The sequence below is a fragment of the Dipodomys spectabilis genome, unplaced genomic scaffold (assembly GCF_019054845.1).
Source record: "Dipodomys spectabilis isolate Male_0828 unplaced genomic scaffold, ASM1905484v1 ptg000027l, whole genome shotgun sequence".
Lineage (NCBI taxonomy): Eukaryota > Metazoa > Chordata > Mammalia > Rodentia > Heteromyidae > Dipodomys > Dipodomys spectabilis.
In genome coordinates this window covers 601,651-622,120 of record NW_024870704.1, presented here as the reverse complement: position 1 = coordinate 622,120, position 20,470 = coordinate 601,651, and the positions used below count along the sequence as shown (strand labels likewise).

General features: G+C 33.3%; 1 pseudogene; it reads left to right on the top strand.

Annotated features, from left to right (window-relative positions):
* The first annotated feature begins 12,116 nt into the window (after window positions 1-12,116).
* LOC122104619 lies at window positions 12,117-12,215 on the top strand (annotated as a pseudogene).
* Window positions 12,216-20,470: the final 8,255 nt, after the last annotated feature.

The following is a 20,470-nucleotide window of genomic DNA, read 5'->3' as shown; positions in this document are numbered from 1 at the left end:
CTTCTTGTATTTGAATAGGCCTATATTTTTGCATGTTTGGGAAGTTCTCTGCTAGGATCCTGTTAACCAAATTTCCTAGACCATTAACTTCTGTTTCTAGGTGCTCCTCTACACCCATTATCCTTAGATTAGTCCTTCTGATGGTGTCTTCCAAGTGTTGGATAGATCTATCATATTTCTTGGATTTGTCTTGGATGGTTGTATGTTCTTTCTCTATAAGGTCTAGGCTGTCTTCATTCTCCGAGATTCGATCTTCTACATGGTCTAATCTGCTGTCGAGATTTTCTACTTTGTTTTTTATTTCTTTTCCTTCCAGTTGGTCAGCTTTGATGGCTTCAAATTCTTTGTTGAAGTCTTGAATGAACTTCTTTACTTCCTTAATTTGGTGTTCAGTGTTTATTCTCAAATCACTTAGTTGATTAGTTATGGTATCCTTGGACTCCCATTCCTTCTGTTGGGTTCCATTCAGCATTCCCTTTGTCGTCTCCCTGACTTCCTTCAGCTCTTTTTTTAATGGATTCCATGAATGCCTTTAGTAGTCTCTGTGTATCCTCATCCTGCTCTCTCAATTCTTGTACTACTCTTTGATTAGCTTCCTCCCTTTCGTGCGATTTCTGTAGTTCTCTTTGAGTGTTCTCTGCCTGCTCACGCCATTCCTGCCTTTCTCTTTGAGTATTCTCAAGCTGCTCACGCAAATCCTGTAACAGTTTTTGAGTATCTTCTTCACACTTATGATATTCCTGTATAAACTTTTGGATTGCCTCCTTTCTCTCCCTATCACGCTCATAGAGTCCTTTGTATGTTTTCAATCTTTTCATTTATCATGTTTGCCAGCAGTGCTTGTAGTGCTATTTGGGAACTCTCCTATTGATTATTCATTTTCTGTTCTGTCCCCTGGTTATCATGAGTGGGGCTTGAGATACCTGGACATGCAATTTTTCTTGTATTTTCCGGCTTACTCTGCCCATTTAGGATGAAATTAACAACAGTTTGGTGCTAGAAAACTATCTTAAGGCAGCATCAACCAAAGTCTGTATTTGCACAGTCAGTAGTCTGCAGATACAATCTAGTTCAACAGATACATCTATTCAACATCAAACAACTGTATATTAATGGGCTACGAACAGCAAAGAAGAATTTGGTAAACCAGAAATTATTAGGTTTAGGAAGAGATGAGAGAAGGGGAGGGATATAAAGGATATGTGAAAAACTTAAAAATAAAAATACTTAAAATATTATATAGGTATAAAGAGGTTGTACTGCTATTAAGGAATTTAAGTCTAAGAGGTTTTGAATTGAGTAATAAATTTGTGGATTAATTATGTACACAATAGAGGATAAGGTCTAATAATCCACTATGGGTTTATCTGAGGATGTGCAGAACAGTAATTAAGTCACATAAAGAACGAAAGAGAAGAAATGGTGAAAAGGATAAGAAAGAAAGAAAAAAGATCAGAAGTTCAGTAGAGCTATCCAAAAAACAAAACAAAACAAAAAAACAAAAAAAGGGAGAAAAATGCACACACACTTATACCTCTAAATTAAAATTCTAAGAGGAAAAAAATTACTAGAACACAATTTTTTTTCAAGAAAGGTATTAATTAAAGATTTAAAAAAAATTTTAGAAAAAAAAAATTTTTTTTTTTTAGATTAATTTTCTTTTTTTTTTTTATTTTATTTTAATTGAGAACATACTGTACAGAGGGGTTACAATTACATGGGTAGGAAAATGCATACATTTCTTACCAAGCATTGCAGCCTCCTCCTTTGTTTACCCTTCACCTCCCTTCCCAGCCTCCCCCCTCCCCCCCACCCAATCATATCCCCCCTCCCCCCCCAACGACATTGTAAAGCTGGTTTTGACATGACATTTTGTACTTCTCATTGTTGCAACAGGTCCACCTGAATCCTTAAACGACTTGTTTGTCCCCGTCTCCTCCACATGTTATACTGACATCAAATATAGTGAAAGCGGGGGTTACACTGTGGGGGAGGGACATACAAAGCAACAAAGAAATAATCTTATAAATGCGTTAGAAACACATGCATGAAAGAAACAAAAACATTAAAATACATATTTGAGGGTTCGTTTTCCTAACATCACATTCTCTGACTTTTTCCGCTTGACTCATACCTATACTAGATATTGCAAATAAGGGAAACCATGGGACCTATGTTTCTTTGGGCCTGGCTTACTTCACTTAATATAATTTTTTCCAAGCCTTTCCATTTCCTAACAAATGGGGCAATGTCATTCTTTCTGATGGAGGCATAGAATTCCATTGTGTATATAAACCACATCTTCTTGATCCATTCATCTACTGAGGAACAACAACAAAAAAATTTCTTTGATTTTTTTTTGGAAGGGTTGGCAAAAATCTTGTGTCTCCCTTGTGTGCATAACCAGCCTCTTATTGGAGTCTCTGGTCTGCTTGTTTTCCTGTGGCTTGGTTGGTTATTTAACTCAGCTTCTTTGAACAGGCAGAAAAATGCTCTGCGATCCTCCTCCCAGGTTAGTTCAATGGGAAGAGATGGTTTTTTCCTTGAGTTTGGAGATGCTGTGATGAGGCTAGGATCTGTGTAGAGTTGAGGCCTTTCAGCAAACAGTAGCTTTTCTCAGGGGCTGGTTTGGGAGAAACTCACAGAGCCCAGCCCGGAGCCACTCCCAGGGTTTCTGTTTACTGAATTTCAGTTGATTGTTGAGGCTGCTAAAGGGAGGGGCAGCCTCTGGCTCTGATTACCCGGTGAAGAAAGCCACTACTGGAGCTGGCGCCCCAGCTGGGTGACTTTTCCCTGGGTGGAGCTGACTGAGTCTGGCAGGTCAGGTAAGGCTCTTGTGACTTGCTAGATGACTCAGGATTTATTCCAGGGCCTGAGTTGGAGCTAGCAGGTCTGCAGGGCTTTGTTGGTATCCAAGATGGAGGTCTTCGCTACTTGGGGGGAGGGGTGGCCTTCCCTCCTCTGCTCCCTGAGAAGGAGTGAGGATGTCAGGCTTCTACTCACACCAAGTCTTGGTTCCTGGGTTGTCTCTGGTCTGTGAACTGCGGGATGAAGATGTCTGCTCCTTGTCGGTTCTTGCTGGTGTTGAGTGGAATCTGCTCTCCCGCCTTGTCTGGCTCCTTCATCACAGACTCTCTGTGATTCAGGTATGGCGCCTGCGGTCTTGCCTTGCCGCCGTCGCGGCTGCTGCTGGCAAGTGCTCTAGGCTGTCTCCTTACCTGTATTTTCTCTCTCTGGCCTAACTCTCTGTCCTGTGAAGGCACACTTGGTGTGATTCTCTGGCTTAGCACTGTTCACTGGAACTCTAAAACTGCTTTCAATGCGAAAGCTTGTTTAGCCTCCAGCTTCTCCTCCGCCATCTTTCCGGAACTCCAGTATAACACATTTAAAATAAAGTTATTTCTATGCTTGCCTTCAAATGGCATACTGTTTCCTTTTTTAATACTCTCAACCAGAAGTTTACAAACAAGTTCTATATGAGTAAAGAACACACTCAAAAAAGTCAGGGACAGAGTTTCCTTCAAGCCTTGGATTCTTTTCATGTACAGTAAAAAGGAAAGCAAAAGTTAACTTGAACTTTGTCATTCCTCTATGTTCAATTCCTCTCCTGGGGTCAGTTTCCACATCCAGTAACAGTTACTTCCACTTACTTCCAGAAACAATCTATGGTACTGCTCCAGATAAAATGAATATTTTCTGGCTTCATTGAAATAGCAAAAGACACCTTTGGACACTTGGTAACACATGTTTCAGAGACAACTTAGTAAACAGAAAATGTGAAATTTAAATGGCTAATAAATATGTTATCCCTGGGTATATTTTGTTCAAACTTCTTAATTACTCTGTAAATTATGATGAATTTTAAATGGGAAGAAGGTTCTCAGATCTTTAATTGTGAGTGTATGTGCTGTTCATTAATTTCCCAAGTGTACCTGAGTTAGGAATAAGAGAAACAATAGCAATAATAGGAGAAAGAGAGTTTCTGTGTTTAACTGTAAGGATTCAATACAATATAGAAGACTACAAATATGACAACATTGAAACACTAAAGCCAAGTCTAGCATGTAGAGTGATGGGAGTGATATAGCGAAAGCATTACTCCTAACTGGAACATGAAGAATGAGGCCACTCCCTTTCTAAGTTATGCTTGCTAATCCCAAAATTTTGTAAAAAGAATGGAAGAATGATTCTGTTTCCAATGCAAGTCAGATATACGATCATGGACTTAACTGGAAAGAAAGAGTCCATCTTGAGAGAACAGGGATCATATTAGCAATGAACCTGGTGGCTAAGATCACATTAATTTTTCTTTCTTTTTCTCATATATATTTTTTTGCTGTTTTTGGACATGGCACTTGAACTCTAGCACTGGGCGCTGTCCCTCTGCTATTCAGCTCAAGGCTAGTGCTCTACCACTTGAGCCACAGTGCCACTTCCACTTTTATGGTAATTATTGTAAAAAAAAAAAAAAGTGTCTCCAGTAATTTCCTACCCGGGATGGCTTTGAACCCCTGTCCTCAGATCTCACCACCACTTGGCTTATGATCACATTTCTAGCAGTGTACACTCAGCATATGTATTGTGTATGTTCATCTATCTTTATATGAATTCTTGAGTTAGAAATCTGGGCTACAGCTTACACTTTATACTCACAAAAATGTTTGTAGTTTAAAAGTTAATACTCCTGGAAAAATAAAACCTAAGGATGTAAAGGAGTCTGGGATGTTCAGTTTGCATCCAGCCTGGGCAGAACAGGCTTTGAGACACTACCTATAATTAACCAGCCAAAAGCTGGCATATCAGTCATGATCAAGATTGCTGAATAAGAGCTTGAGACTTTTGCATACATACATACAAACATACACAGACACACATAGGCACTTATATGTGCACAGAAAAATACAAAATGAAACAATTCTCACAATATGTAGAAAAGTTAGAAAACAATAGAAAATAAGTACTGAGTAAGACTAGAATTAAGTGATAACTTTTAATATTAGAAAGCCCTCAAATGCACTATCTTCAAAAAAGTTGAGAATATTACATAGGTTGGGACCAGAGATAGTAAGAGAGTCAAGTAATCATTATTAATGGGATCAGATCCATGGAGGAATGAATCAGAGACCCAGGCAGGTACATCTGAAAATGTTCATATCCTTTGTCAAATGTAAGAACATCTCTGAAAGTAGTACATAAAGAGTCTGTGCAGTCAGTCTAGTGGATAAGATCATAAGAGAAGTTTAGAATTGCTAGTCTGTTTCTAGATTAAATAAACCAACAAACTATGGCAGGGCAATGTGATACAAGCTTGGAATTCTAGCACTCAGACTAAAACAGGAGATTAGAGAGTGGAATTACATAGTGATACCTTCCCTGGACAAGGTAGTATACTTTTGTCTCAATAAAACAAACCAAACAACAAGAAAGGAATACACAGTTTAAGTTTGGGATAATTTTGTCACTATGTTTAGAGAAGTCAAGTTTTCTATGGAAATGCAACTCATATATATCCTCAGTTGTGTTTTAAATGCTCTCTCCATTACAGAACATTCCTAGATTCAAAATGACTCACGATTTCCATCTAAAATTTGAAAAAGTAAGTAATTACGTTCCTCCTTACACATTGAGAAAAATGGTAGGTTTGGGTTTGGTTTTCATTTTTGTTTTTGTTTTATTGGCTTGTCTTAGAGCTTGAACTCTGGGCCTGGACACTGTCTCTGAACCTGTTTATGCTCAAGGCTTGTACACTACCACTTCAACCTCAGTGTCCCTTTTGTCTGGCTTTTTCTGAAAAGTTTATTGGAGATAAGAATCTAAGGAACCTTCCTGCCTAGGTGGGTTTTGAACCAAAATTTTCCGATCTTAGCAACCTGCATATCTATGATAGTTAAAAAGTATAAATATAAATAATATTTGCATGTGTTGAGAACACAAGAATATCACTGGGGGAACAATGATGCAGCTCAGTTTATTGTGGTGTTCTTTCCAGAACAAGGAGGGCATCACATTAGGAGAGGTGTAGTATTTTTTTCACAATAGAGGTAAGATATTCATGATGTGAATTAAGGAATTTTAAGGTGCACTTTTCAAGTTGGATACTATTGGTCCAGGATAACTTTATGACATAAATCTTGGGATTGACGGTCATAGAAATAATAGCTTACTCTGATAAATAATTGCTTACTCTTTAAGAATTAATTATTACAGATGTTTCATAGTATTATTCTCTATAGAATGTGGCTATTTTTCTGTTGAATTCTCAATCTGTAACACCCCATTGGACACTTTATTTATTGCAGAATTTCATAACATACAAACAGGTACTGTTTTGAATATCTCAGGTATGGAATGTTGAGAATTTAAAAATCAGTAGTTATTAGTCATAGGAATTTTGAATAACCTATATTCTGTCCTCTTAACAACTTATTTACTTTTAAAATTTATGGGTTTCCATAGAATTAAACTGTTTTCGATTTTAGTATGAGAAAAAGTACTAAATTTATTCTTTTTTCAAAATATTGGCAAGTGTATTGTGAAAATATTATCTAGTTGGATAACATTCAAGTTGCTGAGCCCCTGATAAAGAAGGGATATTTAATTCAAATTACATGCCAAATAGTGTAATTTTTAAAAAGTTACTACATAAAGAATAATATTTACTATACCAATACAGTTAAATTATATTTTATGCAGCATATTTTTAAAATTTTATTATCAAATTGATGTACAGTATGGTTACAGTAATTGTAAGGTAGTGAATATATAACTTTCCAAACTTGTTACCTCTCCCTCCTTGTTCTTATAGTTTTCCTTCATCCCTTCACCCCTCAGAAGTTGTAATGTACATTTCCAATATGTTGTATTGTGAGTATTGCTATTACATTGGTTTTGCCCTTTGTCCTTTGTCTCACCATTTTGTTGTTCCTCTTCCCTTCCCTAATTAAGGTAAAAGTATACACAATACACAGGGTACAAAAATCAAATACAGCAGATATAAACCATAGGGGGAAAACCCAAAGAAAATAGAAATCACATAGTACATCTAAAAGTACCACCACAAATAAAAAAATATATTTCCGTATCTTCGAGTTCATTTTGCTCAGCATCAGCGTATATGGTCATATATAACATAACAGAGCCAATGGAAAATAATAGTTGCATGGACACTATTTCATGAAAACATGTTAAATTTTTGATGGTAAAAGTGGAATTAGTATTGGCGAATTCGCGATTCTGATATAGGAATTTCAAAGAGTTTTAAAGTTATGACAGGTAAATTTTAATTGTTCAAACTTTTTAAAAACTTAACTCATTAAGAAAATTTAAATGGCCTAGGAAAGTAGGCTTTCATGCAACAAAATCTATGGAGACTTAGTAGAGAGGAAGCAATGTGGATGAAGATGGCTCTTTTTAACACTAAACAAACAAACCTCAGAAAACTTGCTGTAAATCCTGTAGGTTCCTTGACAATTGTCCTTACCCAGGAAATATACTCTCACTGTGTGAAACAAGGTTGTAGTGGAATTTAAATTCAAAGTTCTTTAAAAAAAAGACATCAAAATTTTTGAACTAACCTTTAATTATCAAACTATCAAACAGTAATTATCTAAAAAAGATAATTTGGGTCAAAATATTTCGGGAGAAAGTGCCCTCCACAATGAAAGAAGGTATTGGCTTCACACTTTTCTGTTTGTAATACTTTCCACAATGTCTTTGCACGTGAAGCAGTGAAACATAGAAATCTGATTCGGTACTTCAAACCAATGATTTCACATTTCTAAGTGGCTCACAAAACATAATATCCTTATTAACATGAGAGAGTGAAGACTTCTCTTATTACATAACCCAAAAAGTTATGGGTTCAGAAAAGAATTGAGCAAATGGAAAAAGTTAGAAAATAGTGTTCTTAGAAACCCTAGCTAAGCGTATTGGCTTCAGCAGTGGAGGGAGGCCAAAACTTTTTATATAGATTGTGTTTATGTTTTTGCTCCCTAAAGTGATTTTTCAGAGCTGATTTACCTCACTACAATGCAGAACTTATTGAATGAAACATGAAAATAAATTCCACATCTAAATTATGCAACTTAAAAGATTTTTAAAAGAGAAACTATGAAGATGTTGCAGTGGCTGGGCTGTATAGTCCTTCAGCTTCACCAGACTTGAAGCCAAGAAGCTGTGATTAATTGGAAATAAGGCAAGAGCTAAGAGGAAGACATAGAAGTAAGACACAGAAGCATGGTCCTTTTGAAACAGACACTGTCTTCCAAGGTATGGCTGATTTAAATCTATTCTTCTCCATACATCTTGCTGAGCAAATGCAACACCAAGAAAAAAATAATCTATTGAAATAATTCTGCAAAGAATAACTTCACAGTTCCTGATATGGCATCTAAGGAGAGTCTTAAGAGAGAAGATAATAGCGGTGTATTTTTGGTTTCCTCTTAGCAACTTTTTATCAAAATCTATCTTTGAGGATAGAATTGGATGAACCAAAAAGTAATGGAGTACTTATTTTTCTCCTCACTTTAGACACAAGTAGGCTTTCAACATAAAAGAAAAAAGAAAAAAGTATAGCCATATATTTGTGATCACAGCTTCTTGGACTGGTTTTCTGGAGACAATATACATTAGATTTGTCCTAATTAAAATAGATGTTGTTTCATGGCCACCAAATGCAAGAGGAAAATTTAATGGATTCACTTGGCCAATAATAGTATGATAGGAAAAATGGGAAATAATATGTAGTGAATTACTTTGACCAATTATGTTGCCAGAACAAAGAAGGAAAATATAATTCAAAGTGAATTTACTTAAAAGTATGAAGAAAAAGTAGCGAAGAGAGATGAAAGCAAAGATAGAGGATTGTTTTCTGTCCAATGGAGTAATGAGTTCTTGATCTTTTTTCTTCCATTCTATCTTCACAAGCTATCAATTGTGGCTCAGGACTGAAGTATCCAGTTCCAACAAAGAGAACTCGCAGAAGACAGATAATATTTGCAGCAGATGTCGGTGAGTTATAACCTTAGACCATCTATTTAAATCTGTTCAGAATCCTCCCCTACCCCAAACTGCTCTCTTTGAACAGCTTTGTTTGTTTTTCCCAAGACTGCCTTTCATTAACTGCTTAAAATTTTAGACAGGTCATATTCATACTCTCTAGAGATGCCTATTTGGTTGTGATTTTTGTGTTTTTATTTGTTGTTGTGTTTTTTAACTGAATTTCAAAAGGTTGTGGTACAATTAAATATATCACTCTAATTATCCAATGCTCCTGGATCACAGTGACTCATGTCATTCTCAACCAACCACTTCTCCAAGATTTACTTCCGATTTACCACTTCCTTTATCACATGTGTATATTGAACTTGCCCCTTGTTCCATATTTTATTCTTTCTATGTCTTTACTATTATTCCCCTCTGGTTTCAACTTACTGATAGTCATTCTGTTAATCTGTCTGTTAATACTTTGAAAGATTTATATACATTCCATGGAGTTTCAATCCTGCATATACTTGAACTGATGTCAGCTTTAATTCATTCATTTGAAATAACAATTTGCAAGACTGCAGACTTGAAGCACCTAGACATGATTATATTCTCATCCATTTGGAAGATTAATCTTTATTCAACAAAAAAGTTTAAAAATGGCTTGGAATATATTCCTAATTACCAATTTTTATAATTGACTTTGTACAATGGTATATTATTATTTTATTTTACATGGGATAATACTTTCTACTACCTATAAGTTTTGGAAAAAGAAAAAAACTAAGATTTACTACTATAGAAGAATATGATAGAAATAGAAGACAGATTTTGTTTGTCACATCTCTGCTGAGCACTCATATTCAAGATTAAAGTCATATTTCTTTCTATGTTAGACAGGGAAAACATAAAACAATGTATGATAAGGCAACTATTCATGACTTTTTAAAATGTTTCTTATTAAGTGATGAAATTTACTTTATAAGCTGAGGTTTGGGGTTTGAAACATGGCAGGCTGATCTATTTAACACATTTCTGGAATGCACCTACTGAACAACACAAATGGTGGGGGCTACTATTTCTACACTTTAATGAATGATTGAACCTGTTTGGCATTAATGCTGGGTAAATAAATCAACTCTATTGTAACTTGCTCCCTACACTTGAAAAACTTGTAATGTCACTAAGTATTATCTACTTATCAAATGTTATTTTGGCAAATGTGATTTTAAAAAGTTTATTTGAAAAGGAATACACTTTCAGGAGATTAAATGTAGGTTATGATTGGTTTGAGAATGATAACATTTTTATACCACAGAATCAAGTTGTACTAAAGTACCAGTGCTTTGAAGCACTAAGGATCTTCTCAATTAATGTTTTTCTGCATTACATTTGACCTCTAAGTCAAGTTTTCCTGGCCTTAGTAGACCATTTATGGATCTATCCTTCCAGGAACTATTTTTGGGCCCATTTATGCTGGACTGAAATCTTAGATTCATCATTAGGGGAGGGGTATTAAAAATAATCTTCTGACACTTTGTGATCTTGTTCACTCATATGGGCTCGTCATTTGTAAATTGAGTTTGAATTACAATAATTTCTCTCAGATTTTGTGAACTCATCCTTCATTTTAAGTTACCTTGCATTTCACAATTACTTGCTGCTAATTCTTGAATCTCAAGGAATTGGGGCCCTGAAATATAAGAAAAGAGAAATTGAGATGGATCTTCAATTACTTTCTGCTGGCATGTTGCATAGGCCTAGCTGAGAAGTCTTGCCCCTGTTATCTGATGATAACATGTAACTGGGACATTGGATCCTAGGACCCATGGGTCCTGAAGAAGAATAATATTTTTTAGACACCATATCATCTAAATTTGGATATAATCTTTAGGAATGCTTCAGAAATATGGAGTAAAACCGTTTGGGGTGAGCGAGTTAAAACAATAAACACAGCAGCAGAGTAACACCTCCTATAGATTAGAGGAAAACAACATTGTTTCTTTACCATGTGAATTTAGAAGACCACGAACACTTAGAAGGTATCACAAGTTTATACCGAAGACATTTGCATTGACACTTTTTATATTCTAATATATATTCTAAACTTAATTATTTATATTCCAATTCTACTTATTGGAATAAATATCAATTTATTTGTCAAATTATCAATTAATTATAGTAAGTTTCATTGCGTGAAACATGAAATCAGCACATAAATATAAAATATATAACTATATATAATAAAATGGCACATGTTTTGCATTGCTCTGTTGTGGATTGGGCATAAAAGGCAGCTCTGTTCTAAAGTATTATTCCATTATCTCTACCTCAGTGTTTGGTAGAGTTAGACCTAAAGCTTTACCATTTGTAGATTTACAACCTGGAGGCAAGATGAGACATTACCAATTTAAGGCCTAATAACAAAGAGAAACATATGGACTTCTGGATCTATAGAAATATTTGGTTTAAGTTCCTGCCTGGTTGGAAGGTAGATAGGCCAGGAAATTAGGTAATCATGCATATGAACAATTTTTCACCTTCTTGGCTTTAGCTCCTTTTGAAATGATAGGTATAATAAACAATTATATTTTGATAAAATACTTTCTAGACTGAACACTTTTGTCTGAAATGCTCATCTGTATATGATCCCTTGTAACTAAGATTAGTTTTGTTCCAGTAAGACAATCCATGCTGTTAGGATAAGATATTCTGGTTGTTCTGTTCCTACATGGAAGAAGGATAAAGGTTAAGGTAGACCTCATTTGGGAAAATTTCAACTGCAGAAGTTTAGAAGTAGCTCTTAAGCAAGGCCTACTTTGAATCCATTAGTTCTACAAAGCTAACTCAGTTGGATAAATAAGTACTTCAAAAAGCCATTCCCTTTGGACCTAGCTATGAATGCTTCAAAATGAAAAAGGCTTAAAATAGTCATTGACAAAATAATTGAAAATGTGAGCAATCGTCTGAACAATATAATTTTTTCCATTATGCACAGAATTTTAGGGAAATAAGATCAGTATCATTGTTAGGAACATTAAGGTTTCCTTGTTACAAATAGGCACCCAAGGATATAAGCCTGTATAAAGATTGCATCATTAAATTGCATACTTCAATTTAGGGGACACTATATGCTTCAGCAGCACGTATACCCCAATTGCAACAATACAGAGATTAACATGGCAATTGCACAGGATGATATGAAAATTTGTGCAATATTCCATATTTTTCATTCTTCAGATGCAAGAAATGAAAAACAGTTTTTCAAAAGTTGATTACAAAATTACAAGTGTAATAATACATGTAATTCATATAATTAAAAGTTATTTTCACATCACTGTATTAAATCTTCAAATTAGTGAAGTCTTTACATAGCATAATCTTTAAAAAAACTTTTGAAATTAGACAACATTGTCATTTTATCCCAAAGAAATATACTATAAGGACCTAGGAAAAAAGGAATCTTACACTGTTTCTATATGGAATGCAATCTGAAAGGACACATTTATTAATGAGCCTATATATTATAAAACAATGTAGAATTCAAAGTATTATATCTAGGACAGAATAAAATAGATTATGGATATTATACAAACATGGAATATAGAATACTTTAAAATATAATTTTTCAGACAAACACCAGAAATATGTTCAGTTTCTATACTACTCATTTCAACAGATAAGTTAAAATTCTTTCTGATTAAAAAAAGCACAAACTCTCCAGAAACCATTATAGATGTATACAAATCTCTTTTGAATACATTTTGACATCAAAGTCAGGCAATTCACTTGGAAGAATTCCATGGAATCCATGAATTGTTACAGTAAGGTATTGTTGTTATTTGGATTGTGAAAATATTTTGCATGGACACAAACAATGGAATGGAATTTATGAAATTTAAAAAACTTAACCAAACCATGGTGACTTAGAAAAGCAATTTGTACAGCCTTCCAAAACTTCAAAGAGATAGTGATATATACTTATCCGTTTGGCAATATCAAATGCAGTTTCTTCCAACTTATTCTTCAGACCTGATTTGATATAATGGTTCAACAGATGAAGATCCAACGGGTTTTTGCTATCTCTGTTCCCAGCAGCAATATGCAAGGGGGTCAAGAGGCCTTTAGTTTGGGAATTGGTATTTGGATCATGATGAAGTAATAAAACAGCCACTCTGGTATTATTCCACATAAAAGCACTCTGCAGGGGTGTCCAGCCATCTACAGTTATTGCAAGAATATCTGCCGATTGAGCCACCAACTCATGGCAAATGTCTAAGTATACCCTAGAGGTTTCCTGATGAAGATGGTTATACTCATCTTCATACCTAGTATTCACATGAGTGGCCTTTTGGGAAAGTAGTCCCTGCACTACTGTAGTAGTAAACAGATTATTTTTAGCAGCCCAAAGAAGAAATTTGCTTGGATCCTTCTCCATTTTTTTCTTGCAATTGATACCATTCCTCACTTTTTCATCGTGTTCCTCATCTTCATGACAATTGCCTAACCAGAGACTTTGAGTGCCATTGGGAATGATGTGTACATGTATTTCCCTAATAGTTCATGTTAGTTGAACTGTTCAGCAAAATCCGGTGAATTTTCTGCATCTGTTTTTTCACTATGATTTATTTTCTCTTTTTCCATTTTTACTATTTGAAATTATTCTAACTGTAGATTAGGGAATTGATGGAGAGCAGAGGAAAGATGTCCCTCCGTATTCAAAGATTCAGACTGAAAATATGGACCAGTGGTGTGTTCATGTGCAGTTTATTCTAGGAATGAGAAAAATGCATGCCTCTGATCAATTTATAGAGCACACAGAATTTTATGTTTTGAAAAAAGATGGAAATAGAATTTATGTATTTATTTGAAATTAGTAAATACATTTATAGCAGTCTACATAAAGAGACGTAGCTTTGACCAAATTGTAGACAAGAATCTAAATCCTTGATAATTGTAGGAAGAGATCTGAATGAAATCAGTTGAATCACACTTTTCCTGTAGAATGAAGGAATAGGTCCATTCAGCAAGAGAAGGCAAGCCAATTATATCTGTGACAAATCTTTGTGGAAAATGGTATCGAGGATTACTTACTGGTGATCCACTTGCACTGGAAGCATGATTCTGAAATATTCCTTGCAGATTCTCAACTATTGCTTTGATCATTATATTCTCCAAGAAGAAAAAGTGAGATTTAATTGATAGCAAAGGACTACTAATACATTTTGACTTCTTATTAAACACCTTTAATCATAGAAACCACTTAAAGACAATAGACAGGCCTACTTTTATAGATGAAAACAAGTGTCTTTAATAGTCATGCAAAGGATTTCTATTTTATTACTGCATTATACATTTTTTCTAATGTTGGATAACAATAAATAATGAATCTATTAGAAAGCTCTTCAAGCTCATATGTCCAATAATGAGTTCTCTTATACTAAATCATGGTATTTTTTGTGTATGGTCTGAAGAAGAAATTTAAATTACTAACTTGATGTTTTGACAGGACAATTTCATCACTGTACATCTTGCTTCTATACTCAATTTTAGATTACGATCTAAGTATGTGAAATAGATAAGTATAGAGGAAAAAGTAGAAGCCACACTGGTAGCTCATGTCATTAATCCTAGCTAATCAGAAAGATGAAGTCTGAGGTTTGTGGTTTGAAACCAGACCAAACCAAAAAAAAGGCCATTAGATTCTGATTTGAAAGAAACCAACAAAAGCTAGAAATGGGGCTGTGGTACAAGCAGTGAAATGATAGCCTTGAGAAAACTAAAACAAAAAAAATATCAATTTCTGGGACAGAGCCAGGCCCTAAGTTCAAGCCCTATTATTAGCACCAAACAAATGAATGAATGAATTAGTTAATTAATTAAAAATAAATTAAGTGGTCACATGTGGATAGACAAGTAAAACATAAAACCCGTGGTGACTGGATAGTGTATTACTTTTTAGTAAGGCAAATTATCATTTATACTAATCATTAATATTTTATTTGAACTTTTTTGTGCAGTAAACCCTGAATTTAGCATGTATGCATATGTGTGTGTAAATGTGTGCATGTGCTGTTGCAATGTTGCTTGCCAATATGGACAAGGTGGGACTGAAAAGAGCTAACTGTGTTGCAATATTTTTATTTATCATTGTTTTGTCATGTTATTTCAGTTCGACCCCCCTTCTGTACACTTTATTTGTCAAATAATAACATCATCAGAATCAAATCATTTACATTAAGTTAGATAAAAGAGACAGCTTTAGCTCTTATTATATGCTAGGAAAGAAGATACAGACATAATTAGGTAGTAAGTTATTGCTGTAAGATGACTGTCAGTTCAAAATATGTATTTGACCTCTTAAATTGGTTATAATTTTAAAATATGCTCATGGAGTGAGTTTGACAGACTTGACCAAACCGGTATTACTCTCTGGTTATTCCCGTGAAACACAAGGTGGATAAATTCTGGCTTTCTGTTGAAAATAACTTTCTTTATAAGATCATATCTATTCTCACTAAGAGATAATCAACTCCAAATTTTTACATTTGAATATCCCATGATATTGACTGAAAATCGGTATTGTTGATAAGCTTGCTAGATATTCCTTTCAAAAACAAACAAACAAAAAGCATGTGTCATCTCCATGTAATGGATGTATTTGAAGTTGTACATGCAAAGGGATCTTCACTAATGGCTTTTTTGTGGGAGTAACTATCGCAACTTAACAAATAAGGCTTTTCGTATATATATAACGAAATATAAATAACATCCCAGAGTGAATCTTGCAACTTCTGAAAAGCCTTTAAATATTTTAGAATTATTTCAGTTCATTGACTAAAAAGCTAAAGACATTTCTGAAATAAATATTGTTAAGATCTGAAAATGTAAGTGCATATAAAGGCTTTTATGCATCATTTTATGAAAATCTAGTTTTTATGAAACTAAATGGAATAGAATAGAAGAATGTAAGTGAATTTTGTAAGCTAATTTATTATTAGTATAACTTTGTTTTCTATTAACACAGTCCTCTGAATGTAGATGATGTGTGCAGATGATGTGTGTCTGTACTTTAGTTATTTTTAGGATCTTTGTATTTAAAGGAGTGGATTTTTGGTATAAATAAAGGTCTTTTAAAATGATTAGGATTAATCTTGTGTTTTGTGTACTACTCCCAAGAAAATAAGTTATTTTCAAGTGTTAATAGTTTATAATTGAATCTTCAGTATCATAAGAAATTTTTAAAAATTTAGTATTGATGACTTTTTAAACCAATTGTATTCACAAGTTGGAGACTCTTTAATTCATGCTTAGGTCTTGGTGTCTATGATTTTTAACTTCTCGTTCCTAGCATTAATGATAGGTCAGAGTGCGTTTTTGGGTATATGAGAGGTAAAATATTTATGTGGGGTCAAAGGTGATTTTTATATCAGTCTTGCTTTAATAACATTTTAAAGAAGTACATTTCTCTCAAAATGTTGCACATCAAAAGCTATCAAATACTTCTCATGGTAAACAACTTAGGTGAGCTACAATGTGGAAATGATTGGTCCATCATACCTGCAGTCTGTTTCCATTCAGAATTGGGCAGGTCATTCTATCTGTAAGACTGTGTTAAACAGAGATGGGGTCGCCAAGCATATCTAGAAATCAAGAATGTTACACTTTAGCAGTTCCTTTCACCAAGGAGGTGTAAATTGACTATGAACTTGGAGCTTTCATATTAAAGCTACCTATTTTCTAACAAAGATAAAGTGAAATATTATTAGAGTGTTCACAATAATTTTGGGAAATTTTCCTAGAATTAGTAGACTAAGTTCTGGTATTTTAGTCATAAAATAAAATGAGGTTATTTGATACAGTGGGAGAGGGGCCACAGGCTAACTCTTACCATGCGTACATGTAGTACTAGTAATTCCAACTCTGAAGACTTCAGTATCATCATCTGAGAATTAAAAATAGAAGCAGATCCACTTTATGGGAATATTGTGAGGATTAAATTAGATACCATAGGTAAAGTACTTGGAAAAACAATCAGCATTTGATACTTTCTACCTATTATTTTATCATGAAATGAATTCTAACATTTTACTGTGATTTTTATATTGTGTCTATTTAGAATACACAATGTGATGTATTGATATTCATTGCATTGGTCACTTTTCTTTCATTATGAGGAAAATACCTGCAAATAATATTTCTGAGTAGGAGACTATTATATTAACTCATGGTTTAAGAGAACGCAGTTTAAGATCAGATGTCTCCATTGATTTTAATTATATTTTTATTAAATAGCTGGTCAAAAGAATTTCTATTCCACAAATCAGTTTATAAATACAATGGATCTTCACATAAATTACCCTTCCAAACCTCACCCCACTTTCATTTTTTCTAGTTTCGTACTATCAGCATTGAATATTATACCTTCCCTCTCTTCCTCCATAGCTCTTTATTCCTTCCCTTTGACTTTCTCTCACATCTTCCAAGTGACAGTTTCCTGGTATTCATTTCCTTGAATTTAAAGTTCAATTTTATAAGAAATTACACCGTTTAAATACTCCTCTGCAAATAGCATGCTTTGGTTAATACTATTATGTAATTGTAACCCCTCTGTCCGGTATTTTCACAATACAAAAATTTTCAGTTTTATGGTCGGTATATTTTGAAAAGAATGCCATGACTTTATGAAATAAAAATAGAATCTTTAATGGGTGTATTGTCACTATTGCCACCCAGATTTAAAAAAAAATTCTTAGACTACTACGTCAATTCTTATGCAAAAATAAAAAACGATTACAAAACTAAATGTGAGATGTAAAAACCTACAAAATATAAATGTAAAAATTCATGACATTGGATCAGTAAAGGTTTCAAAAACTGACAAGGAAAGCATTAGCGGTTAAAGAAAAGCAAGAATAAACTGGATAATATCAACTGATCACCTTTCATAATTCACAGGACTATATAACAGAAATGAAAACATATCCAACAGATATAGGAGACATATTTGTTAATACTACAATGTTAACGCTACAATCATTTTGAGTCTAATTATTTTTATATCTTCTAAATCTATATAAATTTTTCCCGAATTGGGTATTTCTTTAAAGAACATATGTAAATTGATAGTCAATAGGAGGAGCAAATGAAATAAGTTCCTTTTTAATATCTAAGAGTAAATCAAAAGAAAACTCACTAGTATGACCATAATATAAAAAGATTATACAAAATATAGTAGTGCAATTGTGGAGAAATTGATATACTCCACATAGCAAATCAATTTGTAGCAATACTACAATCATTATATCAAGCAAGTTTTCAAAAGTTCAAAGAGAATTTATAGGATCTATTTATTACACTTCTATGTATGTATTAAAGAGAAGTAAAAAACTTGTTTGGACAGGGAATGTAGTTTACTGACATTGCACTTGAGTAGTATGTGTGAGACCCTGGAAATGATCCCCAAAAACAAGTTTTGAAAAGACACACTATAGAGGAGGTATGCTGGGCAAATTCCTGTAACTGAATTTCATATCTATTTTAATGTCTGTTCTAAAATTTACAGTATTTCTATTTGAAGAAATGCAAGTTTGTGAAAATTAGGCTTGGAAAACGTATGACTGTACAATTCACTTCCAAAGCACTAAAATGTATACAATACATGGAGATAATATATTGCGAGTGAATTACATGTCAACAAAAAAAGAGAAACTATTTTTAAAATTACTGCACACAAAATGCAGAATACCTAAAAAGATGTTTTTGGTGTTGGCTTAAAAACTTTGTAAACTACAGCTTTTTAAACAAAGATATAATGTCTGTCTATGTTGAGGTTTTTGTCTGTTTATTTTGAGTTTATACAGAGATAACTCAATCAAAAAGTGTATGATAACTGGAATATCTAGGAATTATGCATCACTTATAAATAATTGATAACCTTTTCTGGAAGAAAATTTGGTAAATCACAGAACACAGAATCTATGCATCTGCATTTTATGAAAGCCATATGTTACTTACTCAATCCAATTGTTTTTCTCTACTTTGCTAGGGAAAAAATATTCTCAAGATAAGAGACAATAGTAGTGAAAAGAAACAAAATACACAATCATCTTGATTTATTTGTGAAAATAACAAATGAAATAAAACAATTCTACTTAAAGGACTCCAATATTAGTAACTAAGAAGATGTTCCTGAATGACAACATCCATTGAATTTTTGGAATTTTAATTTCTACAAACCTGTGACAATTAGAATAAGAAAACAAATATAGTCTTAGAGCAAACCAGCGTTGGAATAACTTTCTTAATTGTTTTGAAATTACATAAGAATTGACACTCCTTTGCTTTGGAAATATTTAAATAAGTTTATCATTTATTATAATTCAAATACGAAGCAAGAGTAATTTTATATAATCATTACAAATATCATCTTATAACTATGGCAAAATACAATAAAAGTACAATCCCAATATAGTACCTATGTATCATTATACTTAATTCCTAATCATTACCTAAATATCTTAAACAAACTAAATATTCATGTCTTTAACATAGATGTAAATATTCTTTACTTTTTACTTAACATTTTCCAGGGGCCTGTATTCATGTTTCTAAGAAATGTTCACAGCAGTTAAAAGATGCATTTGTGAAATTAATGTGATAAATTTTGTTGGAGTTGAGTTGTTGTTGTTGTATGCAAGGCATAAGCATTGTCCCTAAGCCTTTTTATTCTCAAGGATAGCACTCTAGAACTTGAGGCCCAGAGCTAATTTATATTTTTCAGAATCTAAGAAGTAGTTTTCTGTCTGGGCTAGTTTCAAATAGAATTTTAAGATCTCATTACACAGAATAGGTTGAATTATAAGAGTGAGTCACTGCCACTTCTTTAGACGTATTTGTTAATTTTAATTATGTTTTAAGATTTTTGTTTCACCATAGTGTATATCTCTCTACAAATAAATTTAGACATATGTATATATTTCTGATGACAAATAATCTCTAAAAATGTATGTCATTCGAAACGTAACATTTAAATATATATATATGTATATATATGTGTATATATATATATATATATATATATATATATATATATATATATATATCTGAAGACAGACTCCCTCTAAAATTTTTCTACTGTTTTTGACTTTTTTCATTTCAAAGATATGCAGTCTATTTTCAAAATGTTTCCTAGCATAAAATAATTAATATTTCAATAGAAAGTGGAGTTTATTACTTTCAAGGGAATTTTAGATATACACTTGATATTGTAGTAACATTTACAGTATATCACTTGAAAAAGTTCTGTCTAAACCCTTAAATATTTTTGTGTAGTGAGGGGGAAAGAGGAAGTTAATTTATACTGGTTAGGAATTTGCAATGCTTCAAAAATCTATTCCATAATTTGTTATGAGCACATATCAACCTACCTGATGTGGTTTAGGTTTCGTGTTTCTTTATTTGTTCAAAATTTTAATATGGATGT